This window comes from Podarcis liolepis, assembly GCF_965112155.1.
Source record: "Podarcis liolepis genome assembly, chromosome: 17".
Taxonomy (NCBI): domain Eukaryota; kingdom Metazoa; phylum Chordata; class Lepidosauria; order Squamata; family Lacertidae; genus Podarcis; species Podarcis liolepis.
Window position 1 is genome coordinate 34,830,411 of NC_139571.1, and position 6,631 is coordinate 34,837,041.

Sequence of the window (6,631 nt, forward strand, 5' to 3'; positions counted from 1 at the left end):
AGGAAGAAGAAGGGAAAAAACACACCTGCAGAGTCAAACTTAGTGAAACGTTTCAGGGGGGCTTTCATGCTTCCGGGACTTTGAACTTGAGATGGCCTTTCATGAAGGATACAACTCAGAAGGGAGACCAGTCTTTCCACAAGAACGACGAGAGTGAGGCTGGTGCTTCTACAGTCTCCCTCCAACTTTATCATCACTTTGAATTTCATTACAGAAGGAAAGCAAGAACCGGTCATTACTTAAAGCGAAGGAGTGACTTAAGATTGCTGCCTCTGCAACTGCAGAACTCAGTGGAAAGTTACCCACATTCCTCTGTAGCAAGAACAGTGAGGAGAGGTCTCAGCTAGCCAAAGGAAATGTACTTGCACAGAATATTTTTGAGGCACCTTGACTGCTGAAAACGCTTTGTACTGTGACAGTTCCTCTCATGGAATTAGTTTGGGCTGTGGCTTCAATCAGGGTTTCTGAGGGTTTGGGTGTCGTCGTCCCCATTTTCATTCCTAACTTGAATTCCATTTTCTATCCATACAGTGGTGCCTCGCAAGACGAAAAGAATCCGTTCTGTGATTCTCTTCGCGTAGCGGTTTTTTCGTCTTGCGAAGCAAGCCCATTGAAGGATTAGCGGATTAGCGCTATTAGCGCTATTAGCGGCTTTTAGCGGCTTATCTGCTGATCGGATCAGCTGATAAGCGGCTTAGCGGCTTAGAAAAAGGGGGGGGAACCAGCAGGAACTCGCAAGACATTGTCATCTTGCAAAGCAAGCCCATAGGAAATTCGTTTTGCGAAGCACCTCCAAAACGGAAAACTCTTTCGTCTAGCGAGTTTTCCGTCTTGCGAGGCATTCGGCTTGCGGGGCACCACTGTATTTTCCCTCAACTGGGCAGATTCCAAACTGTGTTCCAGGATTATTTTTATTTTTCTTCACTGAGAAGCTCAGTAATGGTGTAGAAGCATCCCTGAAAAACGCCTTGTCCATCACTACCAGTCTTCTCCAGCTTTGTCCAGTTCAGTGGGGGCTGATTCTACAGTTTATGCAGGGCCTAATAGGCTTGGCCGTTTCTCACCTTGAATGGAGTGCACATCTTGAAGATGCCACGCAAGCCTTAAGTTATGCCACTGACATTTGGGAGGAAGGCAGGATTGAGGAAGGGCCATAGCACACACATTGCATGCCAAAGGGTCCAGGTTCAATCCCTGACACCTCCAGGTATGTCTGGGAACATCCCCTGCCTAAAACCTTGAAGAGTCGCTGCCAGTTAGTGCATGCACTATTGTGCTAGATGGGCCAATGTCCCGATTCTCTGTAGGGTAAGGTGAGCAAGCGTTCATTCATTTGCTATCAATAAGCAAATTAGCTTTGGGTGGTCTTGCTCACATTTCCATTTTCAGAAGTTGCTCCTTAACATTTTGGGAGTTTGCACTATGCGAAAATGAGAAGTGTGATTTGCACATAGGTAAAAGCATTTCCGTGCACTGCTCTGGCTTTGCCAGAAGCGTATTAGTCATGCTGGCCACATGACCCGGAAGACCCGGAAAAACTGTCTGCGGACAAACGCCGGCTCCCTTGGCCAGTAAAGCGAGATGAGCGCCGCAACCCCAGAGTCGTTCACGACTAGACTTAATTGTTAGGGCTCCCTTTACCTTTATCTTAAAAGCTGCAGAACTTATGGTGGTAATGAGTTGTGAATTGTTGACGGTAACTTATGTTTTAATACTTGGGAAGGTGAGACTGCGTGTGTTAACCACCTTTCCAGTCTTTCCCAAAGAAGCTTTCTCTTTAGCTCTGAAATGCCACTGAGGCTAGTTGAATGCTGTGATTGGCTCATCTCTGCTTAGAGTTCCCCAAAATGTACACACACACACACACACACACACCCTTCCTCCACCCAGCACTATAAACTTAGTTTTAGTTTTAGTTTTTCCTTAATAAACACTGAATTTGCATTCATACTTATCCAAATACATCAGATGCTGTTGGTCTGAAAACAGGAAAATTGGAGTGGGAAAAGACTTGGTGCAGGGGCAAGCAGACGAAAAACTGCATTCCCATGCATACATATTTGGGAATGATTACAATTGGACAGGGGATTTACTTCTGAGTAAATATGCCTAAGACTGTGCTGAAAATGCATAAGATATGATAGGTTACCAGGATGACCGCACTGGATTCTGTGTGCAATTAAGTACAAAGTTTCACATCTCAGACACAAGCTGAAACTATAGGGCCAAGTTCATCAAAAGAATCATGGGGGTATAGTTGTTACTTCCTGGAACTTGCCACTTCAGGATCTGAATACCAGTGGCCATAGAAAGCTAGCAGTTCAAGCTTTCCTTGGGCATGCTAACTTTCTGTGTGCGTGGTTTTGGAAGTGGGGCTTTTTCATAGGGAAGCATTCTGATCGATGTGATCTTTGGCTTGCAGTTTTAAGTGGCACAGTCCAGGTAAAGTGTTACCATACGATTCTGCTGCTGATGTAAACTGGCACAGGGATCCTAAGCCCATGAAACATTTTGGTTTTGGAAGCTTTGATCTAAAATGCATATTGCACTTTTTTAAAAGCTAGGGAAAAGTGATTAACAAATGCAGAAATGTAAGGTTATATATCTGCGTTACAAACTGCATCTGTCTTATACCAGTTTATTGTGCTTTCTCCCAGAAATTTTGGGAACTGTAGTTTGCAGAGGAGCAGAGGATTCTGAAAGCAAACAATAGCCTCACTTAAAATGTACTAGAATTCCCAGGGATCCCTGGCAAAAGGGAATATATATATATTTTTTTAAAAAAAAACCACTTCTAAGTAGACATGTATAGGACTGCACTCTTAAGGTCTATATGCAGCAACACTTGAAATCAGTTCACATAACTTGATGTACTGTGCCCACAGTTTCTCAAGCATACATACAGACTCTAGAAGGAACCGAGCCAAAGCGAGTTGAGATTGGTTGTTTTAATTTACAGATTTGATTATTATTGTTTGCATTGCACTTTCTAATTCTCTTGAACTGTGGTACCTCGGGTTACAGACTCTGCTAACCCAGAAATAGTACCTTGGGTTAAGAACTTTGCTTCAGGATGAGAAAAGAAATCGCTAGCAGCGGTGGCAGCAGTGGGAGGCCCCATTAGCTAAAGTGGTACCTCAGGTTAAGAACAGTTTCAGGTTAAGAACGGACCTCCAGAACGAATTAAGTTCTTAACCCGAGGTACCACTGTATCATATTAATGTAATTGGATTCTACCCCCCCACCCCCATTTTGATAATAATAAAATAAACTTGGAGATTAAAGTAAAATCAAATTCCAGTTTTGTAACATGAAAATATTTTCCTGTCTGAATTAGCAAGCTGGGAATTAAAGCAATCCTTTTGATATATCTAAGAAAATGTAAGATTCCTATCACCACCTAGATATATTTAGAATGTGACTCAAAATGTATTAGCAATTTTTCAAACTCTTTGCTCCGTTGCCAAAAACCCCCACAGTGAACTGTTTAAGAACCTTCAATTAATTGTGCCCTGCAATTAAGTCAGGGCATGCTCTGAATACCACTATTAAGAGATGGAAAATCCCCAGTGGTTTTGAGCTCTCAAGAAACAAGCTTGTAGCATTCATCTGTACGAGTGTTATGCCACCTTTTTGAGCCAATATCGGTCGTAAGCAGAGTTATATATTAATTGCACATTTATAAACCTGTTCTCCCTTCAAGGTTTTGTTTATGATGCAATTGCTTTTATAGTGACTATGCAAATGTTTGTGTTGTAACTTGTAGAACAAGCTCGTTCTAATCCACTTTTGTGGAATCGGAAAACTCGGCTTTGTTCCTCTTTAATAAACATTCTGCAAGCAGGACTGCCATGCCTTTGTAGATAAGATGGTCAGATGTGAAACAGAGAACAGGGCTTCTGCGCCTTTTGATAGTTGTGAAAAAGAGGGGATTCAGCAGAGGTAAGTTGCATTACAAGGCGCATCAGCTGAAATTCTGTCTTCTGCACAACTATTGAAGCAGCAGAAGCCCTGACTACTTTTGCAACTGCCCACCTTATTTGCTGGTGACTAGAGAGTGACTGCTTTTACCCCTCATTTTATACTTAAGAGATAAAAGAACTTGCTTTGCTCAGGGAAGTCAGCAGCTGTGGCATAACAAACGTGGAAGGGTGATCCTCTGTGAGGGGAAAGTTATCTCTGGGATAACACTTCTGTTTCTATTTCGCAACGCTCAAAAGAGTCTTGTGAAACCATTCCAATAAAATTATCCATGTCAGACAGAAAGTGGTGGTGTACATCTGTCAGAAATAATCTTGACTTGGATCAAAAAGCCATTCTTTTCTGCACTCATCTGTATTTTGTATGTATCAAAAATTGCCTTACCAACTAGTGACCTCAAATCGTGCTGGAAGCACCTTCATAGTTTCGTTTTCTGTTTGGAAAACTTGCACGAATGTTGTTTTATGTTGCACAAAACAAAATCCGATTTTTGTATTGAAAATAAATCCTTTATTCCTACTTGGATATTAACAGGGACTTCTTGTTGTTTTACTTTCAAATGTTCACTTGATTGACTCCAACTCATTTATCAGTTATCAACAGGATACCACTTTAAATGTATAATGCAGATGGAGCCTAAATCTTTCCCCAGCAACAAACCCTAAACAATACCCCACCCTCATGGTCTTTAGATATTCCGAGCAGCAAAAGCAGACTTTGTAGCTGGAGTCAGTCCCTGTCCTCTGAGGCCAGGTGGAAATGAGCTACACAAACCAGGAGCACATATTGCAGGACTCATGGCTAGCAAACTAGAAAGCTGCACCACCAGGCCCATTGGGGAGCCCCCTGATGTAAAGGTAGATCCACTACTGTGGTATCTCCAGTGATGTTTGATCATTACAGACCATGAACTTGCCAAGAGACAAGGTTTTCTGCTGCAAATTTGCCGAGGGACCCTGAGATGATGAAAATGACTTCATCAGTCTGGTCCTGATACTCTGAGCTGGCTGAAGAATCTTTCTTAAGAACCTGAGAAGTAACCCCTAGTGGATCTGGCCAAAGGTCCATCATAATGCAACATCTGGTTCTCATAGTGGCCAACCTGCAAGTAGTACCTCAATGGAACAGTGCTCTCCCCACCTGCGATTCTCAGCATGGTATTCAGCATGGATTGCCTCTGATGCTGGAGGTTATACGTAGCTATTGTGGCTTCTAGCCATTTTTTGGGCATAGGTAGGCTAAGTTAGTGGAATGTGGTTGGCGCTGTGAGCCTAGAACTTGCCAATCAGAAGGTCGGCGGTTCGAATCCCTGCGACGGGGTGAGCTCCTGTTGCTCGGTCCCAGCTCCTGCCAACCTAGCAGTTCGAAAGCACATTAAAGTGCAAGTAGATAAATAGGTACTGCTCCGGTGGGAAGGTAAACGGCGTTTCCATGCGCTGTTCTGGTTCGCCAGAAGCGGCTTAGTCCTGCTGGCCACATGACCCGGAAGCTGTACGCCAGCTCCCTCAGCCAATAAAGCGAGATGAGCGCTGCAACCCCAGAGTCGGTCACGACTGGACATAATGGTCAGGGGTCCCTTTACCTTTACCTTAGGCTAAGTTAAAGGTGATCCTGGTGTTTAAACTGGGAGTTCCATACTGGATCCCATAAAGGCTTTCTGCCCACTCGCCCTGCTACTGCTGCCCTGCAGAAAAGTCAAAGAATGCCTATTCAGCCTCACCAGTTCTTCTGACTTGATTTGCTTTTGCTCAGGAGGAAGGAGATGTGAGACTGAGGAGGTGGTAGGCATGCCACCAGGAATACTTTGCGCTCACCTGCCCAAAGTACATTTAACCACACCTAATTGATGCAGCAGCACCTAAGCCTCCTGTGACCCAGATTTCTTTTATCCTCAATCTACCTTGTTAGAAATGGCTCAGTTGTTTATAGCTCACGTTTATAGTGCACGTTAACATCTGGTGAATGATGGCAATTGTGGATTTAGAAGGTCTGAGTGAGTAATCTGGAGCAATTTACTCTGTGGAGAACTTGCTTCCACCAAGGTCACCCACCATCTTGCTCTTGAGGCTGCCACTGAGATGCCACCATCTGAATTATGTGGGCTGATTCTACACTACCACCATGATTTGATGTCCTTTTGGGTCGCTTTTCAGAATCATGTTTGCAACTTGATTTTGCCTCACTTGATCATGTAGTTGCAGCCTCCTGCTTGCTCCAGGGTCGTCCCCCTGGAATTTAAAATCCAGAGGAACAACCTTCATCCCCTTAGGGACATCTGGAATGAGAACTTATTTTCTGATCAGATGGGTGCCTAGGAGCAGTGCAATAATTCTCTTGCAATCAGCTGCCCCTCTGCAAACAACCACACTGTTGGGAAGTAGTAGTTCAGCCCAGCTGCTGACAATGTTGTTAATTTCTAAAGCACCTGAAACTTCCTTAATGCCACAGACAGATTAAAAACAAGACCGTCTCTGCCTGCAGGCTTACAACCTAAAAGACACATCAAAGAAGGGGAAAGGGGAGGGAAGAAGAAAACAAATTTAGGTAACCATTTCTTAAAATCACACAAGTAATGGCCAATCTGAATGGGAACTGGGTCTACAGTTGGCAGTGGCCCTCTGCAAGTGACATAGGCCTCTGCTTTTATAGC